This window comes from Sphaeramia orbicularis, chromosome 16 (assembly GCF_902148855.1).
Source record: "Sphaeramia orbicularis chromosome 16, fSphaOr1.1, whole genome shotgun sequence".
Taxonomy (NCBI): Eukaryota; Metazoa; Chordata; class Actinopteri; order Kurtiformes; family Apogonidae; genus Sphaeramia; species Sphaeramia orbicularis.
In genome coordinates, this window is record NC_043972.1 from 54895722 (window position 1) to 54920660 (window position 24939).

At 38.9% G+C, this 24939-nt stretch overlaps 4 protein-coding genes across 4 annotated transcripts in view; 2 read left to right on the forward strand and 2 right to left on the reverse strand.

Moving 5' to 3' along the window:
• The window catches only part of LOC115435234 (NACHT, LRR and PYD domains-containing protein 5-like), a 753056-nt gene that overhangs the window by 582567 nt on the left and 145550 nt on the right, over positions 1–24939 (reverse strand).
• LOC115436241 (NLR family CARD domain-containing protein 3-like) overlaps positions 1–24939 on the forward strand; it is a 1147354-nt gene that overhangs the window by 345342 nt on the left and 777073 nt on the right. The gene's annotated exons all lie outside the window — the stretch shown is intronic.
• LOC115436299 (zinc finger protein 239-like) overlaps positions 1–24939 on the reverse strand; it is a 210295-nt gene that overhangs the window by 74699 nt on the left and 110657 nt on the right. The gene's annotated exons all lie outside the window — the stretch shown is intronic.
• The window catches only part of LOC115436302 (zinc finger protein 239-like), a 131343-nt gene that overhangs the window by 8490 nt on the left and 97914 nt on the right, over positions 1–24939 (forward strand). The window lies entirely within an intron of this gene.

Below are 24939 nucleotides of genomic sequence, written 5' to 3' on the forward strand. Positions count from 1 at the left end.
CAAAAAGTAAGAGATTGGATTCTAGGTGTGTTATGACACTGACTCTTTCCAGTAAATAGTTTGAATGTTTCCAATGTGATGAAAGATTCTCGTCATCCTCTGCCCTCTGCTATCATCAGCGCAGATGTGAATCATCAACATCTGGACCAAAATGTCCCTCAGCGTCAGATGACAAGAAGAAACACAGCGCGTGTGAACCAGCAGCACCCACTTCTGACAAGAACATCAGACTTAAAAACTTCCAGATCAGACTTCACAGAATCCAGATGTGAAGACAATCATCAGACTGAAGGCTGTGTTTTGTTGTCCTCAGAGTACAGAAGTGTGTTCTAATGCACCACCTTCACAAAACAGTGATGTTACTGAACCTCAACCTGCTACGAGGTGAAAAGTTCAACTAGTGGAGGTCAACAAGGACCTGGTATCTATGGTGATACTACTTCTCATTGACTCTGTGGACTTTAATCAGTAACTTGTTGTTGTGATTCTGTTGCTGGTTGGGGTTCACACAGTTGGATTTACATCAGTTAGAAACAACATGATGAACATAATATAACTGATACAGAATGACTGATGAGCTGGTAGTGGTTTAGTCCCAAACTGAGGCCGACAACATGAAGGAGATCACATTCCATTGAAGGATGAAGTCTGTTTAGCACAAAGTGTACAACCACCAAGGTCCAGTCTGGTATTGGTCTGGTCCAGTGTTTACCTGAACATCAAACTGGATTCAACATTTTTCCTCTCGTCTAACCCTGACCTGCAGAATGTGTTTGATTTGATTGAAAATGTGTTGAACTGCTGATGACTGTGGTAAAGAAGAACCACTGGATGAATCAGAAAGTTCAGGACATCAATGGAACTGGAACAAACATTTGGTCATGTTCTGTTGTTCAATGTTCTACTTAATCATCTTGTTTTATTCTAATTCTAAAGTGGACCTGAAACATGAGACAAAAGTATTTACCATAATCACTCTTTAACGGCATCCACTCATTTGTTCAGTTACTTCTTAATGTTTTACTTTTTCCAGTTATTGAATGAATGAATGAATTGTTTATTTTGGTTTGTACATTAATCATTGCACATAGTACAATAATAATAATAAACATAAACGAAAAAGGAATAGGTTAGAAGCAAAAGCTTATTTTAGTGCCTCTCCTTTTCCCCTGATTCACTGCTGACATTAAATTAAATATGTTCAGCATTGAGCATTCTCATTATAACCAAAGAATCAACAACAACAAAAACACATCTACCATCTCAACTTCATATTCCTGAATGATTTTATACTAAAGGCATTTTTTAAACTTTGTCAGAGAAGTGAACAACTGAAATTCATCATCAAATCCATCCCATAATTTCACACCCACAACCCAAATCCATCTAGACTTCACATTTCTCCTCACTTTAGTCCATTCTCAAATATAAAAACCTCTTCAATTCTAATTACTCTGTCTTAATTTAAAGACATCTTGAATGCTATTTGGAACAATATTTTTTACTTTATAAATCATATACAGTGTTCATATATATATATGTGTGTATATATATATATATATATATATATATATATACACACACACACAGTATCCTGCAATTTGAAGGTTTTAAGTTGAATCAATTATTAGTTGCTTCCAAATATTCTACTTTATTAATTATTCTAATAGTTCTGTTTTTTTTTATTTTACTCATGTATCTGTGGTAGTTTTTCCTGCATTTCTCCATATTTCTGCACAATATGTTCAGTAGGACAGAACCAAAGAACAATAGATCATGTACAGGCTGTTTTTGTTCAGTCAGTCCCTTGTTTTATACAGTATGTCTATAGATTTGGACACTTTACTTTGAATAGACTCAATATGAGGTTTCCAACACAGTTTACTATCTATGATGACACCTAAAAATGTAGCTTCATAAACTCTTTCTATTATCAGTAGGTATGTTTTCAGTACAGGTTCTGTTATTGTCATATTTATATCAGTGAAAAATGACTTTGTCCTGATTTTATGTGTTATCATGTGCATCACTGAGTGTTCTTTAAGTCTTATTAAAGCATAGACTCAGAAATTCAAATAATGCTTAAATTCAAATAATCCTGAAATTCAAATCATGCTGAAATTCAAATAATGTTGAAATTCAAATAATGCTGGCATTCAGCTGACTCCTGCTCTCCAGGAGGCAGAGACGCAGGCACGACCTCTTGATTTTTTTCTCCATTTTTCATAGTTATAGTAACCAGGGTTAGTTAAACCCCAGGTTATTACCTCCGCCAAGGAGGTTATGTTTTTGCCAGGGTTTGTTTGTTTGTTTGTTTGTCTGTTTGTTTGTTTGTTTGTCTGTCTGTTTGTTTGTCTGTCCGTTAGTGTGCAACATAACTCAAAAAGTTATGGACAGATTTGGATGAAATTTTCAGGGTTTGTTGGAAATGGGATAAGGAAGAAATGATTACATTTTGGTGGTGATCGGGGGTGGGGGGGCCCACGGGGGGGGGCCACTGATCAGCCTTGGCGGAGGTCTGCGCTCTCCGAGTGCTTCTAGTTTCTAATCTGCTCTGAAAATGTTGCTGTGTATTATGTGTTTGTTTTCTAAATGTTTTTTTTTTTTTTTTTTAATTTAAATTTGTAACAGTTTTTTTATGACAAGGAAGAAGTAAAAACATCTCCTAAACTTCAGTGAAATCACTAACTGTATATGTGTTACTGTCCCTTTAATTCAGGTGGCAGTTGTGATGCGCTGTTTCGGTGTGCAAAAACTGATAGGAGTGGGCATCTTACCTCCGTACTGATCTCTGTGCACCCCGTGCGACCGGAGTATGTTATGTGTAGATGCTGAAGAGGAGAAAATAGAATTGAACTGACAAAACTAAGTCAGAAGTCAGGAAACTGACAGATAAGTTGGACACGGATGTAGAAGAGACGGGCGAGTAGCTGCAACTTCGAGTTAGGACGGTGTAGAACTGTTTAGAGCTGTAAACAATTGATTTCCCAGTGAGTAATGAGCATTATGCTAATTAGCATGCTAAATCGCTTGAAAAGTGTTTGTTACACGTGGTTTAAAAACCTTAGAGCTATACCTTATGTTGTGGCATTTTTACACTTTCCTTTTGTCATCTTAAAATGCTCCTAATAAGTGTGTGTCAAACAAATGTAAAAGAAATTCACCAGGTATTGAAACTAAAATTCTGACCAATCATTTGATTCAGTCCAAATGAAATAATTGGCCGAACCTGGCTGAGCCTCCTGTCAATCATCCATTAACGCTGCCCCCACATCCCATATGTGTACCTCTGAATCTGATGCTTCACTGGCGCTGCTCCTCCTGTCACTGACCACAGTCTACTGTCTAAGGATGTGAATGGATAGGACTCAAATGCATGTGTGGAAGGGAAAAGATGGATTTATTAACAGAAATAACAACCAAGGGGAACAAAGAGGAGTCAGATGAATGAAGGATGGAAATAAAAGTCCAGGAGTCTGGTGTACTGGACCGAACAGACAGGTCTGCACAAAGCTCAGCTTTTATGACTCATACAGGTACATGTATTTGGTGTCACAATGTAGGATTATGGAGGATGATAAATGTATGGACTATAAAACCTCAAATGTCCATGGAAAATTTGCGGAGGCTGTGCGTTCACAGTGCGTGCGCCCATCACCTGGGCACCTCATCTCCCAGCTGATGAGGTGCAGTGAAGACACTGACCCAGTGCCGCACAGACCAGACCTTTAAATACAGGGTCTACTGATGAAACAGGGGCCGCAGCAGGTGGATGATGTTGTGTCTGATTACTGAGGGAGGGGTCCACAGATACGCCAAAGCGGACCGGACCTCCACCTCCACTTCCACCGCACGCATCAGGTGAGAGGAGGGGAGCATCAGAGCTCAGGCAGGGGGAAGTGGGCGGGGCTTTGGAGGGAGGCAGGTTGTTCATGTTGAAATTTTTACTAAGTGCTGTGACAAATGCCACATCAGTAGGTATAGCTTTAAAGTTAGCCTTGTACTCTCACTAAAACCAGTCAGGATAAACTTGAACCAGGTTGGGATAATTCATTAGTGTCTGAAGCCTGTGTTTATGTGCTTTATGAATCTTGTGTTATTGTTAAATGATTAATTACTGTGTGTGTAATGTTTGATAGCTGCTTGGTGCAAGTTAATGTGGTGTTAAACTGGTGTTAGGCCAGCAGACATTTCATGTAGCTAAGCTTATGTGAGTTTGTTAAATTCCTAAAGTGGTGTTTTTCACTGTCATAAACAGTAAAATTAATGTAATTAGGTTACAGGATGAGCTGTATGCTAAGGGAACATAGTTTATTTTGAAGTGTTTATGTGAATTCACGGTCTGTGTATTGAGTAGGATGTTTATTAAGAATTCATGTTAAAAAGGAGTAAAATGGACACTGTAAAGTAGTAATTTTATTTAAATATATCAAAATGGACTGTTTTTATGGACTAAATGAATAATTATTTGCATGGCTGTGTAGGCTGTTTTTTTTGTTTGGAGTCCTTTGATTGGGTCCTCAGTCCTCAGTTCTTCTACCATCTTCTGCTGTCATCCATCTGCATCTTCATCCTGGTTGCTACTCATCTTTGGAAAAGGAGCCATTCCACACCTCCATCTCCATATTCTCCCCCATTGCCATATTCACCTCAGACATTCACTGTGGAAGAGGGCGGTAGGACATTCTGAGTGGATTCATTAAATTTAATTTTTTCTTGCTTTTTCTTTCTTTATTTTTTTTCTAGTCATTTGAACTTTTCCTTTTTCATACCTGAGATCTCAGAGTTTTCTTTTTGGTAAAAAAAAAATCCAATTGTGGTTCAACAAAGGTACTTAAAAAACCTGTGTTTTGTGAATCCAACTGTGAATTAATGGTATAGGTACTGTAGTCTTTTAATGCAGTATTCACTTTAATTTACTCACCTTTCTGTGATATTGTTACATGAAGGATCTTTCCTTGTTTCAACATACATTCCTTTAAAATTGACATTCTGTTGTGTGTGTCATTTGGGGTAGATATTACAGTTCTAATTCAATTATTACCTGCTTGTGAATCTCCATGGGGGCATTTGTGAATTTTGAGGAAAATCAAAGTCTGTGATTTGAACTGGTCCGTTTTTTACAAGTGGACACCTAGTGCTGTCATCAGTCAGGTTTGGCCACAGTGCAGGATCATCAGACAACTGGAGGACCTTCCTTTGTTGACAATTTAGGTGCAGGTGAGGAGGTGGTTTAGGAAGTGCAGGCTGGGACATCCTCTTGGGTTTCCTCAAAGGACTCCCCATAATCTGCGCTGAATAAGACCATAATGATCAGCCTAATTATTACCATTTTAAATCATCCAAATTAGACATTATATTAGATTGGATAAATACTTTATTAATCCATGAAGACCCAAACACACACCATCGACCAAAACCATCTACTGATCTAAAATGTTAAACCCTTATTGATCCACTAATCCTATCAATACATGTCAATAATTGGTGTAAAATGCAGTTTGTTGTCTTTTCACGGTCATCAGATATGACCCATTTGGACGTTCAGAGACTCCGTAGTTACCGTGGAAATACCGTCATCTTCTAAAATACTGGTACACCAGTAAAACCCATGGAGTTGAATAAATGACAGTGGATGAACACATTTGATTTTATGTTTAATGAGTGATTTTTGCTGAAAACATAACTTTTCCCCCAATTTGTTTTTTGATTTGATATAATAACTGTTGTGGAAAAAAATACTCTGCTCATTAGTCCTCAGAATAAAAAATGGTCATTAGATGATCAGTGTCTTTCTGTGTATTTTAATTGGAGCTCCAAGGTACCGATCATACAGAGGTGAAAGCTGTCTGCAGGAGTGTACAAAGATTACAGTCTGTCATTGTCTCTTATATGAAACTAATAAAAAAAAGTCTGTACCAGGCTGGAATGTCTGGGAGTACAGGAAGAGATAACGTCTGTGAGAAAGCACCTCTTCTCGAACACAGGTGTCCATGTGTTCTCGATAGAGCCCGACGGATTAATCAACTGGCCGATTCTTTATTTCACCTAAGATGAAAAGTAAGCAGTCCTCGAGGGCTACTATCCTGCATGTTTTAGATGTATCCCTCTTCCAACCCACCTGATTCAAATGATAGGCCTATCATCAGGCTCTGCAGAAGCCTGATAATGACCGTCAAGTGTGCTGGGAGAGGGATACATCTAAAACATGCAGGATAGTAGCCCTCGAGGACCAGGGTTGGGCACCCCTGAGTTAAACAGACAGCAGAAATGTTGGAGGGAATGTGGAGAATTTGATGTAGATCACACACATCTTTTGGAAATGTGATAAAATAAGTGTGTTTTGGGAGATGGCGTGTGGAGTGTTACAACAAATAATGGGGGATGAGATTCCAGTGTGCTGTGATGGACTGTTTTTGTGGAGCTTGTCTGATGAAAGTGTAGTGGGAAACCACAAATACTTGCTTCATATACTTTTAGTGGCTTGTAAAAAAGTTATTACAAGGAACTGGGGAAGGACAGAACCACCAACAAGGGACCAATAGATCACAATTATTGAAGGAATGTATACAATGGAAAAAATAACTGACAAACTGCAACTACAAGAAGCACAAATGGACAAAAAATGGAATAAATGGACTGATTACAGAACCCAGAATGGAAGGACTGAATAATGTGAATGCACTGTTACAACCCAAGGAAGGATTGTTTTTTGTTTTTAGTGACTATGTGTTTATAAAATTTGAATAAAAACTTAAGTGGGGGGGGAAAAAAAAAAAACCCACTCTACTTCCTCCACAAACAGAGGAGAGCACAAGCCCCTCCCCCATCGTGTGTGGTACAGAGGCTGCTCCGCCTCCAGCCCAAAGACACTACAACACATAGTGAACACAGACAGTAACATCATGGGTGTCCCTCCTCCCTCCCTCACAGACATATTTCAAACCCGCCCCACCCACAGACTCCTCCCACTCCCTCTTCAGCATCCTGCCTTCAGGGAAAAGGTGCCAGAGTCTCCGGGCCTGATCCACCAGACTGCAGAACACCTTCATCCATCAGGACACTGAACCATGTCCACTTCCTCCCCCCTCTGCCCCCAGACTGTAACCCACCCCCACATTTACACAAACACTCTCCCTCAACTGTTGTTTCCACATCAGACTCAGTAGACTTAGATCCTGTGGTTTTGTCCATCAGCTGCTGACTGTCTTCTGCACTTTAAACATGTCTTTACTGTCATATCTGCTGCTGTTTGGTTCCATGATGCACCTTCTCACCTCAGAACCAGGACTGGACTGCACTACTGCTGCTACTGGAAACACACTGACATGGACACTGTACATCCTGTTATAGTTTATTGTTTATACTGTTTATTTATTGTAATTCTATTTTTTTAACCTCTTTTTAAATGCATGACATTAAACAAGGTGAGAGAGAAACAGTATCTCAACTCTCTGTTTGGTATGCATCTACGTCTGCTGACGTTCCAGAACGCCTACTCAGACTGAGATTAACATCAGGGAATAACTGACAGACAGTCAAACTAAGCTCCTCCCACTGGTGCTGGGGGAACCTGTGGGACCAGGTGAGGTTCTGTTTCATTCCAGGACACAGTTCACCTGAGACACACCAACAGTTAGACTCTTCCATCAGCCTTCCACAGGTCAGTTTTCTCTTCTTTCTGTCTCATCTTTGTGGTATTTAATTCGTTCTCTATCAGGGCCGTGCAGAGAGCTATAAAGGGGCAAGGGCTCAAACTTCCAAAAGGGCACATGAAAACGAATAACCACCAATGACAAAGTTCACATTTAGCAACAAGCAACATTATTAATCCACAGCAAGTCAAAGATTGACCAAATGGTCCAGATCAATGTCCTCAATACTGGGTGTGTCCTCCCTGAGCCCTAACACAGGCTGTGCACCTTCTGCACATACTCTGGATTCACCTCCTGATCCTATCTTGGGGGATGTTGTCCCACTCTTCCTGAAGGGCCTGGATGAGCATCTGGCGGTTGCCAGGTGCTGGACGCTGAGCATACACGGATCTACCAAGAATATCTCACAGATGTTCAGTGGGATTGAGATCTTTGACTTGCTGTGGATTAATAATGTTGCTTGTTGCTAAATGTGAACTTTGTAGAACTACCCTTTGTCATATTTTACATTATCCTCTGGATACTCATCCACTGTTTTGTTGTTTGTTGTATTTTGTTTGTTAATTCAATATTTTTTTAAGAACAAGAAAGAATTTGTTTTCATATTTAATAAAATGGTGTGAAATGGCATCACATAGAATATGTGATAAGTTCCTTTTGATGTTCAGTTTCTATAGAAGTGGAAATAAAGATGTAATGTGTAGAAGCTTTTGTGTGTTAATATCCTGCAAAAATCTAAATCTTACCAGGTGTATTTTTCTCATTTCTGGTCCAAATATTTCATCACACGAGATGAGATATCAAGAGTAACTTTTCAGTGAGATATAAGAACTTGGTTTTAGAAAATAGATCTGGAAAATCTTATTTCAAGAAATCTTAGTAAGATAATTTTCACTTGTTCCCCTGGCAGATTTTTTGCTTAATTCAAGTTTTTTTTTTTTTTTGTTCAATTCACCAAAAAAGTCTGCCAATGGAACAAGTGAAAATTATCTCGGTAAGATTTCTTGAAGTAAGATTTTTTAGATCTATTGTCTAAAAATAAGTTCTTTTATCTCCCTTACAAGTTCCTCTGTAGGTGATTCTGTCTTATTTTAAGTGTGATGAGATATTTTGACTAGTAAATGAGAATAATACACTTGGTAAGATTTGGATTTTTGCAGTGTAAGTCCAAGACAAATTCTTAAAAACAGATGTTAAATTATGTATAAAAGCATGACAGTGAATGTTAATAACTACAAATACCTTCATTTTACATCTGGTTTTACACCTACCTTTACAGTGAAACATTGAATATTTAGTTTCTTTTCATTATAGGACATATTTATGATGATATTTAGGTCCGCAGTTAAGAAATCATGTAGAGGAAGTGTTAACCCAAGCCAAACCATCTAACATTACATGATAATAATAAAGTTTATATTGTAGTATTTATAGTTATATCATTTAATATTGAGCAGGCTGATGGGAATATTTGTGGAGGTTTGTGGTTATTTCAAATAAGATTCACTCAAGATGTTTGAGGCGAACACAGATATTACGAGAATCGATCCAGCAGTTTCTGAAACAAAACCAGAAATGTCAAAGTGTTGGCACTGATGAAAGAGTCGGAGGATTTTACATAAGTTTTATGACTCTTGTACACCAAAAGGGCCAGATTTAGGTACTGGATGAGAAGAAGACTTGGATGTGTTTTCTTTTTATGCAATTTTATATCAGTTTAGCAGAATTTAATTACTTCAGCACATTTTAACCCATTAAGACCCAGTGGTACTTTTATAGCAGCTTCTAAATGATTTTTTTCTCTCTTTTTAATGTTTCTTATGTGATTTATCACCATTTATTATAATAAAAACCTCTGTGTTTTGAATTTTTCAGTGTAAATCACTTCCTTTACCCTATATTTAATTTACTGATCATGTAGATGTTCATTAAAGCTCAGAGTAAACTTAAAGGTATTATGCAAAAACAGAGAAAACTGAAGAAAAAGTGACTGTTTCAGCAAGTGAGGACTATCAACATGTGTTACAATTTTGTGATCACATGATCAGCATTTATTTAGTCACATGTTCATGTGGAAGATTTTCATAACTTCATGACTTCTTTGTTTGGTCTTAGAATGAACTACTAGGACTTGTACAACTATCAGTACTTGTGTTTAATATAATACAAGCTGAACCAAAATCAACAAAAAACTAAATTAAATAGAGTGAGAACAGCAAAGTTACGAAGGACATCCTTTAGATATTCAACAAAATCAACATTTATTAATTTTCTTTAATTATTTTCTTCATTTTTCTGATTATTTTGTTGAGTTGGTTTCATTTTTTGCTCATTTTGCTGATTGATTTAATATTTTCTTTTATTAGTTTTGTTAATTTTATATTTCATTTTGTTTTTTGTTCATTGTCGTTCATTTTATTGATTGATGATTAATTTGACTCAATAATGTCTTCAGTTTTTATTTCATTTGTTGAGTATTAGTGTTTGTAATGTGGTACCAGGTGAGGTTGTGTAACTGTGGTTTTATATTCACACATTGCGGCGTCTTTCCTTGTGACTGCACAGCTAGCAGCTAGCTTACAGCTATAAAACACACACATCACCAATCCAACATATGGTCATTTGTGTCACAGTAACAGTGTGTGAACCAGGGACACAATTACAAACAACAAGTCATTCTCTAGTCTTTCCCCTAAAGTCAAATCAAGCTGATCACTGATCAATAACTGCAGCTGTTTTGTGTTTTTTTTCTGTCCATCAGATTTCTGTGAACTCACCCTGGATCCAAACACAGCGAACGAAAAACTCAAACTGTCTGAAAACAACAAGAAGGTGGAACTAGTGGAGGAGCTTCTGTCATATCCTGATCATCAGGACAGATTTGAGTTCTATCATCAGCTGATGTGTTCAACTGGTCTGACTGGTCGCTGTTACTGGGAGGTCCAGTGGAGTGGAGCAGTTCATATAGCAGTGACTTACAGAGGAATCAGAAGGAAAGGAGACAGTACAGACTGTGTTTGGAGGAAATGATCAGTCCTGGAGTCTGGAGTGTTATGGAGGTGAAAACAGTGTCTATCATAATAACAAATTCACACCCCTCCCTCAGTCCTCCTCCGGTACAGTATCAGTGTATGTGGACTGTCCTGCTGGATCTGTGTCCTTCTACAGAGTCTCCTCTGACAAACTGATCCACATCTACACCTTCAAAACCACATTCACTGAACCACTGTTTGGAGGATTTGAACTCAAGACTGGATCCTCAGTGTCTCTGTGTGGTGTGTAGTTGTGTTGTATAGTTGTGTGGTTGTGTAGATGTTGCAAAAATCGTATATCAGCTGAGGTTTTTCACCAAAAAACCCACATTTTAGATGCTTTAAAAGGCAACAAGAGCTAATCTTTATTATATACTGTATAATAGAATTCATGCAATAACTGACATTTTTACTCCTAATTCTTCAATTAAAATAGAAGAATTAGGAGTATGGGGCGGCCATGGCTCAGTTGGTAGAGCGGATCGTCCAATAACCGAAGGGTTGGCGGTTCGAATCCCGCTCTGTCCTAGTCAGTCCGTTGTGTCCTTGGGCAAGACACTTCACCCTCCTTGCCTCCAGTGCCACCCACACTGGTGTATGAATGTTTGGTGGTGGTCGGAGGGGCCATAGGCGCAAAATGGCAGCCACGCTTCTGTCAGTCTGCCCCAGGGCAGCTGTGGCTACAGATGTAGTTTACCACCACCAGAGGGAGAATGTGAGCGCGAATGAATAATGGGTCAATAATGTGAAGCGCTTTGGGTGTCTAGAAAGGCGCTATATAAATCCAATCCATTATTATTTAAGCTCTAATTCTGCACTATTAACACAGAAAAGGCTTCATTTTCACTTTAATTTACTGATAAAATATCAATGTCAAACTTCCTTCTCAAATCTCCTTTCTTTCTTGTGGATTCTAATTTGACATAATTAATAGAGAAACAGCAACAACAAACTTATTTTTGTCAAAGACTGAACGTTTTAAATAACATTTGGATTTTGGACAAAGCATTCATGAAAATAAGTTATTTTACTTTACAGGCTTTTTAAAAAAAATGTATTTATTTATTTTTTTTAACATAATTTTTAACCCTTATTGACTCAATAAGGATCCAGCTTCAGCTAATATAGAGATGATGAATCACATTTTATCATATAGTGGAAAAAAATATTTTATATAAATGATAAAAAAAAATATTTCCTCCAAATTAGTCATTTTAGGCTCTAAATTGATTAAATGAATTTAAAAAAATATATCTGTTTACTCAAAATTATGTATGACCACGTTTTTCTTTCTTTTTCTAAACTTTATGAGATTAAATAATTGATTTAATTTGATCAAAAAACAGGTTGTTTAAATAATAAATTGATTAATTCATTTTCTTCAGATGACACCTGATTAAACCACTCATCTTTAGAATAATTAATTAATTACAATAATGAATCCAAATTGACAAAATAGATCAACAATTTTTATTTATTTTTTTTTTTGGGGGGGGGGGGGGGGGTGTCTTCTGAATGAGTCATTTTTGGTGTAGGCTATAGTATGTGAATCAAAAAATGTTATTTTTGATAATATTCAAAATGTGTGTAAAAAATGTTCTAGGATTTTTAAAATTACTGTCCAGATGTATTTGAATGTGTTTTAAGCATTTCATGCACATGGCCTTAACACTCAACCACTGGGGGGCGATGACGACCACTGGGGTCAATGATTGGAAAACCCTGAAATACCAAATGGAAAATCTATCAATGGTTTTACAATTATTTTCATGTCATAAGTAGATGTGAAGATCACATGGTCTAATGTTTTAAGCCCCTTCCTCATCTAGTTCCATTTTACCAACACAATGACAGACGTTTGCTCAGGTCAAAGGTGAACACCAGGAAACACCTTCAGATGTTCCTCTGAGAACTGGACCAGTAGAGTTGTACGTTTCCCTGGATGTGAACATGGTTTGATAATGAGACCAAATCTGAGCTAAAACATCACAGGCTGTAAATGAAGCTGAGTTACATGGTTTAAAGGGTTAATAAAAACACTTCACCTTTTGAACTAGCTAGTTTAGTAGATAGTTGAACCCCACAGGACTGGTACTGACCTGGTCCAAGTCCTGTTGATCCTCAGAGGAAAATCAGAAATTTGCAAGTGGACATAGATGGGAATATCGACAAATGCAAGTTTATTTAGTTTTTGTTTGGACAGACACTGACCTGCAGATGCTTTCTCTGGGAATCAAACCCTGGTATCCTTGTTTAAAATCCACATCTTTGACTGCTGGACCATCATCAGCACTGATGGACTCAGACCAGGAATCAGTCCAACGTCCACAGAGACAAACAGACTCCAACGTGTGTTTGTGTTTGTCAGAGACTCAGTCAAACGCTGCTGGAAAACCACACAGAAAGGCCTGACATGGTCAAAGTCTGACACCACAGAAGAAGAAGGAGGCAGCAGTGATGTGTGGAGGACTCATTCCACTCCTCTAGTGGCTCAGATGGATGAGGACCTGCTCCAGAGGTCAGAGGTCACAGGGTCACATCCACACTGGTTGATCTGAAGGGCTTTTTCTCCTGCCACTGTTTTCATGTTCAGACCTGATGCAGCCTGTGTGTAGAACTGAATCACACTGAAACAGCTGTGAACAGGTGGAACCGCTTCATCAGTGGGTCCAGGATCAGGTCTGGCACACATAGGCTGTGGGTTCAATTCCTGTCTACACTGTAATATTCAGTTTGGTAGAACTGCTTCATTTTACAGAAACAGTTTAAAGTTGAGGCGACACATTGTTGAAGAGGTTAAAGGTGCAGACAACCCATCACAAAGACACATGTTTAAAGCTCTGCAAACATCCCATAATTCCATCTGTCAGACTGTCATGACATTTAACCCTAAATACTCAAACATCAACAATCAATAGAGACTTATTACTGCCACCGGAGTACAGCAATGGCCTATGGAATAAATATTAGAACACCTTAGAACGCCTGTGGACGGACATTTTGAACCATTTATTCTGAAACTGCTGTTTGATACAATAATGACCATGGACAAGTATTTCAATGAGTTTGAACCATTTACTTTATTAGTTATTAACAACCCCCAGTGGTCAAACAGTAAGGCTTTACTATGAACATCAAAAATGTCCAAAACTTGTTCAAATTTATTTCAAAACCGTCATCTGGACTTGATATGATGTGTTCAGGGTCCTTTAAAATATGTGGCTAATTCTTGACTCTGTACTCTCTGTCAGTAAATATGTTGATAAATAATAATGTAAAATCCATTTAAAAAATCCAATTTAATTCACTTTGTTCACATAAACTGAATCATTCACGTCTGAGCAGCAGAAAACCACTGTTTCTTCTTCTTCTTTAAACTTGGTCAGTTCTGCTGTAAATGTTAGAAAGTTTCCCACGTCTAATGTTACATTACTTTAAAGGGCTCCTGAACGCCTCATGGACACTGACTGGGCGTCATTAAAGGTTGAATGAGTATTTGACGAGTGTTTCAGTGTTTTATTGTGACAGACGTCTACGGCTGATGGAGGGAATGAACCAATCAGATCAGAGCTCCTCCAGATCTGATCCAGGACCAGCTGGAGTTCAGATGTGACTGATCCACGACACAAAGTCTGTCAGTTCAAGGTTAGAAAACACACAGTCCTGTTGTTCCTGACATTAGAGAGGGCAGTAAATGCAGCAGCAGCAGTGATTGGTCAGCAGGTGGTGCCGTTGAACTGTTTTCCTACTGAAACATGATTTTATTAAAACAGTTGGATTTCCAGTTGTAACAGTGTAGAATGTTCAGAATCTAATGGCTCTGGTTGGATCCAGCAGCTGATTAGACAGAAAGTGTAAAAAACTGTAAAAGGTGAAGTGGAATTACCTGAAGGTGGAGGATAGTTTTATTATGTCAGAGAGAATGGATTTGTGTGAACATTAATGGAACAGATACTAACACAGTCACTCACCTGTCTGAATTTACATCTGTACTTTATTCATGTCAGTGTGGGCGGGTTTTTAAACACATGTTAAAATGTTCAATCCTGGAAATAATACAAAGCCAGTTTCACCACATCTGTTCACCTGGAATCTCCCATAATCTGGTCCAGGTGGAAAGCTATCCGGGGGGGGGGGGGGTGGACCGGGACACCAAGACGCCCCTCCACGGATCTAGTTCTGAGTAATGCTTTCTATCAGGTCTGACAAATAAATTAATACACATTTACACTCTTCTGCTGTTTATATTTTCTTTAATGCTGGCAAATGTCATTTTATTTGACTTCATTAATGCCAACTCCCATCACCGCGGTCGTGCCCTGTCAGGAAGCCGGGCTACAGGCTCCGAGCGCCGGTGTGCTTGAAGGGCTTGATCCGTGCACGAAGCTGGGCTGGGAGGTCGGAGCACAGCTTGGTTCTGAGTTCTGTAAACGAAACTAGTTCCATGATCCGTAATCGGAACCGGTTATGAGAACGGAAAAAAATTCACGCTCCTCCAAGAGGGAGCGTGAATTTTTTTTTTTTTTATTCAGAAAACAGTATCTCATTAAACTCAGAAAAACAGAGCCAAATTTATTATTTTTTTCAGAAAACAGTATCTCATTAATTCAGAAAAACAGCGCCGATTTTTTTAAAAAACTTATTTTTTCACATAATTATGAGATAATTATCTCATTAATTCAGAAAAACAGAGCCAAAATTATTTTTTTGTGTGAATGCAATACGCTTCCGTAAATAAAAAATAAATTCTTGGGAAAAAAAAAAAATCCAAATCACATGACCTGCTCCACATGATGTCATTTCCTCCTGATAGGCCATAAGGTGAACCATGAAAAGTGGTTCTGTTTTGTTTAATGTCGTCATTTCTCTGAATCTACAGAAAATGACTTGATTTGGAGCTTCACTTTAACTTTCATGTCCGCCATCCTTATCTACTAAAACATCAAATGCTTCTTTGCTCTTTCTGTGGTTGATAAGATGAAAATTATACACATGATCGATCACTGACCCCAGTCTAAAATGACACATTTTCAGCCACACTGACTCACACGACCAGAGCCCCCCCTCCATCTTATATCTTATAGTTTTTCCCCGTCTTCATACAAAGGAACTCTGGACGTCTCCTTACTGATCTCATTGTGTCTTCATGATGTTTTGATCACTTGTCACCACTTGCTGATTTAACCTTCTCTCTTTTCTGTCAGAATCCTGTCATTGTGTGCCATGCCGTTATCTTGTGTATAGAAGACTCACTGCCTTTGCTCCTCCTCACCCTTTTACTCCTCCACCTTAGTCTTGTGCTTTCGTTCCAGAGGCTCCTCCTTCCAAAGGGTGAATAAACTCACATGAGACCAGCCTTGTCTTTTGTGCTCTTTATTGACACGTTTTTCCACCAGAAATATAACATCACCTGGACTGAAAACTGGAAAGGGTCACATTAAGAAGTAATTGAACAAATAATGTGTGGATGGTGTTAAAGGGTGATTATGGTAAATACTGTGGACTGTAGGTGGTTCCATGGAAAACCAAACCCAATAATTAAATATGGGAGAATTCCATGGATGAGTAAATAATGAACATTCAGAGATGGGAGTAGGTTCATTCCACTGAGTCAAGTGACAGGAAACAGTTGAGTTCTTTGTATGATTTGAAGACCTGGAACTAGACCGTGTCCAGGTCTGGAAGTCTCTGAAACAGCAGCTGGATTTGGACGGCTGATCTAGAATCTTCTGGACCAGCTTTACATGAGTCCTGTCTAAAGGAGGTCCCAACATGATGAGAGGAAACACCTTCCTTTACTCACATGATGATGGGGAAGGATAAAGTCACTGAACCACTTCTGTCCAACAACCAGCTCATTACAGCCAAGACCAGATCAGATCCCACGACCTCTGAGTTCCAGACCTGATCCTGAACCCACTGAGCTCCAAGGAGACTGATGAGGCGGTTCCACCTGTTCACTCCTGTTTTAGTGTGAATCAGTTCTACACACAGGCTGCATCAGGTCTGAACATGAAAACAGTGGAAGAAGAAAAAGCCCTTCAAATGATACAGTGGATGGGAACCTGTGACCTCTGACCTCCGGAACAGGTCCTCATCCATCTGAGCCACTAGAGGAGTGGAACGAGCCCGCCACACATTCACTACTGACTCCTTCTTCTTCTGTGGTTTCAGGCTTTGACCATGTCAGGCCTTTCTGTGTGGTTTTTCAGCAGCATTAGACTCCACTGAGTCTGACAGACCACAGTCACATGTTTCCTGTTTGAGTCAGTTTGTCCACGTTGGACTGATTCCATCAGCTTTGTCGGAGTCACATTTCTCACCACAGCCACAAAGAAAATACCCCATGCTAATATTCTCTTATGTTACAAATCCACTTTATAATTATCATAAAACAAATTGACAAAATACAACATAGTACAACAAAATATTTGTAATGCTTCTGATACATCCAGTGGGTTCCTCTTTACCACAGTCATCAGTAGTTCAGCATTTTCAATCAAATGTAATGCATTCTGCAGATCAGGGTTAGACCAGTGTAAAAAAGTTGAAACCAGTTTGATATTAAGGAGAACACTGGACCAGACCAGTACCAGATTGGACCACTAGATGGAGCACTGACTGGTTGCACCATCTCCTTTGGTGGTTGTGAACTTTGTGCTAAACAGACTTCCTCCTCCAATGGAATGTGATCTCCTTCATGTTGTCGGCCTCAGTTTGGGACTAAACCACTACCAGCTCATCAGTCATTCTGTCTCAGTTATATTATGTTCATCATGTTGTTTCTAACTGATGTAAATCCAACTGTGTAGAATAGAATAGAATAGAATAGAATAGAATAGAACAGAATAGAATAGAATAGAATAGAATAGAATGCCTTTATTGTCATTATACATATGTACAACGAAATTGTAAGTGACAACTCTCTGGTGATGCGTAGTGCAAAAGTTTAAAGAAGAAAGGAAGTGTAAATATATATACAGTATAAAAACAGACATGTCACCAACCGAGAAAAAACAAAACAAAAAGGAAACAGTAGAGCTAAGTATATATTGCACTTTGACCCTGGCTGAACACTATGACTTATGTTAAGTATAGGTCCTGTGTGAACCCCAACCAGCAACAGAATCACAACAACAAGTTACTGATTAAAGTCCACAGAGTCAATGAGAAGTAGTATTGCCATAGAAACCAGGCCCTTGTTGACCTCCACTAGTTGAACTTTTCACCTCGTGGCAGGTTGAGGTTCAGTAACGTCACTGTTTTGTGAAGGTGGTGCATTAGAACACACTTCTGTACTCTGAGGACAACAAAACACAGCCTTCAGTCTGATGTTTGTCTTCACATCTGGATTCTGTGAAGTCTGATCTGGAGGTTTTTAAGTCTGATGTTCTTGTCAGAAGTGGGTGCTGCTGGTTCACACGCGCTGTGTTTCTTCTTGTCATCTGACGCTGAGGGACATTTTGGTCCAGACGATGATTCACATCTGTGCTGATGATAGCAGAGGGCAGAGGATGACCAGAATCTTTCATCACATTGGAAACATTCAAACTGTTTAGGTGTGTTATGACACTGACTCTTTCCACTAGAGTCCAATGTCTTACTTTTTGTACGACTGTTCAGTTTTTGTCCTTTGAGGAAATGTTTGACACATTCATGTTTAGTACATTTTGAACCTGGGAGAAAAAAATCTGTCACAGAATCTGCACTGGTAGGTCTCTCTCCAGTGTGGGCCCGTTGGGGGATTTTTAGGTGATTAGCTTTGGTGAAAAACTTCCCACACTGGTCACAATTTTATGTTCTTTCTCCAGTGTGAATGCGTTGGTGAGCTTTAACCTTATTCCTTTGGGTGAAACTCTTTCCACATTGGTCACACTCATATGGTCTTTCTCCAGTGTGGATGCGTTGGTGGATTTTTAGGTGACTTGCTCTGGTGAAAGCCTTTCCACACTGGTCACAGTAATACAGATTTTGTCCACTGTGGATGCGTTGGTGGATTTTTAGGTAATTTGCTGTGCTGAAAGCCTTTCCACAATGGTCACAGTAATACAGTTTTTGTCCACTGTGCATGCGTTGGTGGATTTTTAGGTAACTTACTGTGGTGAAAGCATTTCCACACTGGTCACACTCATATGGTCTTTCTCCAGTGTGGATGCGTTGGTGGAGTTTTAGGGAACCTGATGTGGTAAAAGCATTTCCACACTGGTCACACTCATATGGTCTTTCTCCAGTGTGGATGCGTTGGTGGATTCTTAGGTGACTTGCTCTGGTGAAAGCATTTCCACACTGGTCACACTCATACGGTCTTTCTCCAGTGTGGATGCGTCGGTGGATTTTTAGGTGATTTGTTGTGGTGAAAGCATTTCCACACTGGTCACACTCATACGGTCTTTCTCCAGTGTGAATGCGTTGGTGGATTTTTAGATCAGTTGCTCTCATGAAAGCATTTCCACACTGGTCACACTCATGTGGTCTTTCTCCAGTGTGGATGCGTTGGTGGGTTTTTAGGGAACCTGCTATGATGAAAGTCTTTCCACACTGGTCACACTCATGTGGTCTTTCTCCAGTGTGAATGCGTTTGTGCAATCTTAGGCTATCTGCTCTGGTGAAAGTCTTTCCACACTGGTCACACTCATATGGTCTTTCTCCAGTGTGGATGCGTTGGTGGATTTTTAGGTGACTTGCTCTGGTGAAAGCCTTTCCACACTGGTCACAGGTGGGTCTTCCATCCATGTTTGCTGGAATCAGGTGATTTTTTTCCAGATACAACTTTTAGGTTTCACTTTAAATCCACCTTTGTCTTCTCTCTACATCAGAACACAAAGAAACACAAGAGGTGGTCACTGAAATGCAATGGAATGGAACACAATAGGCCGTAAGGTGAACGCCGTATTGTTTCATCCCGTTCCGACATATGGGGCACTACCATCTTTTTACTCAGTTACAAAGATAGATTGTTCCTGAGCTAAATGTCAAAAGTTCTCCATTTGCAATCCTGCAGTTTTTTTTAAATCAGTGTTTGAAGTCGGTACTACTTAACTTTATTCGTGCAATGCTATTGTTATCATGCGTGCTGCGGTTTGAGTCACGTGTAACCTGCTGGTCCAATAAGAAAGCACAAAACATCCAAGATAGCTGTGACCAGGAAGCAAGCTTCCAGTAGTTCGGAGGAGGAAAATACAACAAAAAGTTTCAAAAAGCAAGCAAAACTATGGAATATGCACCTCATATGCATAAAAATAGAAAAAAATACAAGATTTTTCGGCCAAACAATGGGAAACGTTAAGAAACTGTGTCAAACGATGGCTTTATTTGAGTGGTGAGAGCAGGACTATAACTGAAACTTATAAACTATCACTACTGACTTTGACAATGTTCCAGAAGATGCTGGGTTTCATCCAGCATGCTACAGAGGAATCAGTGATAAAAAGCGATTGGATTCCACGGAGAAACATACAAGAGAGAATTCAGATGTCAGTGAATCACAGGGAGGCGAGTCTGTGCAAACAGGTGATGCCGGCAGCACCGCAGGATCAACAAGTGAAACTCCGAGGAAGAAATGACGGTCCAGGATGGGTCTACCTACTGTTTCATCTGGTCCTGTTCTGCCTGCCTTGTGTATAATATGTAAAAAAGTGGATAAATACATCACCGTGTCTGGCAAACGCACAAAGGATGATCTTTCACTGGGACAGATGTTATCAGCAGGTGTTAAAAAAAAAAAAAAATCTGTCTGTCTGTCACACTCACACACAAACACTGTATATAAGTTAGTGTGTAAGTTTATTCTATTCTCTACTACTACTATTACTACTCCTACTCTTACTACTACTAGTGATCATAACTCATTCTGTCTCTCTCTGTCTCACACAATGCTGCTTGCAGGTGTGTGTGTGTTTCAGAAATAAGCCGCCTTCAATGTCAGCCACAAGATCTTCTCTTCTGTGAGCAGATCATCAGGCAAAGAATTATTATTGTTGTGAACCACCACCACCAAACATTCATACACCAGAGTGAGTGGCACTGGGTGATGTGTCTTGCCCAAGAACACAATGGACTGACTAGGACAGAGCGGGATTTGAACCGCCGACCCTTCGGTTATTGGACAACCTGCTCTACCATCTGAGCCATGGCCACCCAGAGTCTTACTGACAATGTGTCATTATTGCTCCTTGGTAGTTTGCCCTATTCATGCCTCTAACATGTGATGCTCTACACCAACACCGCAAAAGGGGCAAACTACCAAACAGCAATAATGAGACATTGTCTGAAAGGTATTGTGTGTGCACCCTCACCCATTTGTAGTGGATGGCACATTGAGGATGGGGAGTTAACAGTGACCTGGATGACTAAAAATCCTGTTCCTCAAAGTGTTTTGCAGTTCGTCCACTGCACTTGGAAACAAGGCAAATGTGATACAGACAGGTGTTCCTGTATGTCAGCAAGACTGTCTTGCACTGATTTGTGTAGGTGCCAGCACTGTGTGAATGTTCAGAAGGAAACAGAAGATAGAGCTACATGGGATGATGTTTCTGACAGTGATGGTGATGATTAGACATGTTATAGAACCAGGAAATATCCTCTAAAAAGAGCATCCATTGAACAAAAATAAAAGTTTACAGTGTACCGTGTAAAAAAACAGACCGAGATCTATTAAAAAACATGTATTGTTACATGACAAACGTATCATTGTTAAAAGAAGAAAAGAAACCCTGCAACTGTAAACACTGTATGTCAAGCAATGCTGTTACACTGATGTGTGTGTGTTTGTGTGTGGCAAAATCCACCATGTGTAATATGTGAAATTAGTAGAAGAAGCTTTTCTCCACAAATTTCCAAGATTTCATGGTCTAAATTCACATTGCATGGTAATAATTCATCAAGACTTGTCTAAAATGTTACATATATGTATAAATGTCAATTTGTGAGAGATTTTGTGTTGCTAAAATGAATGTTGATAAATAAAACATGTGAATCTAGCATCACAGAATTTTCAGGTTTTAATTTTATATTCATATAGATTTATGGCTTGTGACAAAAAAACTGCAGGATATATTGCGGAGAACTTTTAACCCAAAGTCCATGAGGGTACAGTCTAAAAAAAAAATGCATTTAAAAAGTAGTGCCCAGACATGGGAACGAAAATCATTCTCTAGCCACTTTTCATGGTTCACCTTATGGCCTACAACAAACACATCCCTTTCAAACCAGATTAAGCAGACAGACAAATTAACTACTTAAATAATTAATCAGACATTTTCAAACATTTAAAAACTCAGTCCTCTTATTCTACATGTGAAAAATTGATGCAGATTCAACAATGTACAAATGAGTTACAATTACTTGTTTCATGACAAAACCTCAGAACTCATTGCACCACCACAATCATATGATGTCACGTAAGTTCCCCAACTTGGACATATTGAATCAAATTTGACCAAATCTGAGGTGGATACATTCAACCTGCACATCAAAACGTCAAAACATAGACCCGTATTTAGATAGATCTTCCACCTGCATAATAGAGAGAAGTAATTTGAGTATCTTTCTGAATATTTTCATCAATAATACTAATTTGTCTGACATTTGGAGAATCGCTAATCCGACTGGCAGAGAGTGCTCCTTTTACTCAGCAATGCATAACTCATACAGCAGGATAGATTACGTTCTCATAGAAGCCAAATGAATGTCATATGCCGTAGATGTGACATACCATAATATTCCGATCTCAGATCACAGCCCTTTAACGTGTACTGTGAATATTCAAAACATGGTGAAGCCACGGACGAACTGGAGGCTGAATCCTCTGTTACTAACAGAAAAAGAGTTCTGTGATTATTTAGAAGCTCAAATCTCCCTCTATTTTGATACTAATGATAATTCAGAAACCACCCCTTCTATTCTCTGGGAGGCATTCAAAGCACCAGATTACTTGAACTAGACAACCAAATCAACCTTCTGGACAAAGAGAATGCCCAAACTCCTTCCAATGAACTACATAAAAAAATATCAGTCTGAAAATATGAATATAACGAGATACTCTCAGCAAGGTTTAGTAAGGCGTTCTTATTTACCAAGGAGAATTTTTTTTAATTTAATGACAAGCCACAGACTTTTAGCCCCACAAGTCAGAAAACAGGAGAGTGATTGCACAATACATAAAATTAAATCTGATAAAGGTGAGATTCTGTTGAAACCCATGGACATTAATGATGGATTTCTCCAATTTGACAAAAATTTGTACACTTCCAAAAACAATACAGACTATACGACTATGCAGGATTTCTTGGATAAATGCAATCTCTCCCAGTTAGATGAAAATGAATCATCTCAGCTGAACTCAGAAATCTTTATTGAAAAGTAAAAAAAAAAACCAAAAAAACAAAAAACATCACTTCACTTAAAAGCAATAAAGTCCCAGGTCCTGATGGCCTTCCAGGTGAGCTGTATGAAAAATTCACTAAATTCTCTGCCCATATCTACATAAAGTGTTCACTCTAGCCCACTCTGATGGTGTCCTTCCTCCCACCCTAACAGAAGCGCTCATTACAGTGATACACAAAAAGGGTACAGACCCAGAAGACGTGGGTTCTTTTTGTCCTATCTTTCTGCTTAATCAGGATGGGAAATTATTTTCTAAAATGTTGACTAACCTAACCTCTTATGGTACTTTAGGGCAGCCCAGCTTAGATCGGCTTTGTTCTGGTTCTCTGAACATTCCAATTTACCTTGGGTTCAGACACAGAGAGAAAATGCCAGAGGACTTACTCTAGACAAGTATCTCTATTCAGATTCTTTAAAGAAACTTAAGAAGGACACAGTTAACCCATTTCTGAAAAAAAAACAAAAAACTTTGGTAACTTTAAAAGTTTGGTATGAAACACAAGACAGGTTTAGAGAACAACCTGGGATATCACAATTTACCCCCATTTGGGGCAATGCATTATTTAAACCAGGTAAATCTGATTCTGGATTCAGGCAATGGGCGCAGTTGGAATTGCAAAGGATTTCATATATATATATCAGATATATGAAAATGGATGTTGAGAAGTATTCAAGTCACTATTACTTATATTGTCTGACAATTATTATTTTGTCATGTTATTTACTGTCACAGCTGTTTAAAAATTCAGAAGTGGTCTTGGGGGAATTTGTGTTCAGGGGAGACCCACACAATGTTGTCAATTCATGTCAGAAAATATATGTAATTTGTCAAAACCTTAATAAAGATATGTGTTAAAAAAAATTGGCTAACAGAATGAGACCTGCGTGAAGTTGGCCCCCCACCCAAAGAAAATCTCTAGATAAATAGTCTCATTCGTTTGTGCTTTGTTTGTGCCGTTAAAATTTTCATTTGTACTATTATGGTTATTGAGTTATTAACAATTCTTTTGTAGGTCATTCTGAGGTCAGCCAGCCCCCCACTTGCTCCAAATTTAACTAAAATGGTGGCGTGTGTTTGTGCTTTGTTTGTGCTGTTAAACTTTTTGTTTGTGCTGTTATGGTTTTATAGATATTATAAGATTTATCTTCAGCCGATGACATCACACAGTCCCCCACTTCCCCTAAATTGAGTGGAGATGGTTGCATTTTTTGTGCTTCGTTTGTGCTGGTTTTTGCCATTTAAATTTTCGTTTGTGCTGTTATGGTTTTATAGATATTACATTTATTTTCAGCCAATGATGTCTGACAAACCAGCACAAACAAAGCACAAATGAATGAGACTCTTTATCCAGAGATTTTCGTTGGGTGGGGGGGCCAACGTCACGCAGGTCCAGGTCTAAGATAAGAATGTGTTAAAGCTGAAACAGATCAGTGGACCCTCAGACCTAAACTCAGACTGAGCTCTATGAGTCATTTATCTGCACCTTCAATCAATCAATCAAACTTTATTTCTATAGCACTTTCATACATGGTACATGTAGCACAAAGTGCTTCACAACAAAACCCCCCACTGTCCTGCGGTTGCAAATAAAAATACAAGCAACAACGTAAAGTTTACAGTAAGGGTTTAATTAAAAGCTAGACTAAAAAGATAAGTTTTAAGTTTACTTTTAAAAATATGAACACTCGCAGTGGACCTCAGGTCCTCAGGTCGGCTGTTCCATAGTATGGGGCCATAAAAGCTGAATGAGGCCTCACCATGAGTCTTAGTGTGGACTCTCGGAACAGTTAAGAGGTGACTACCTGAGGACCTGAGGGTCCGAGAGGGCTCATACGTTAAAAGCAAATCAGATAAATAAATAGGGCTA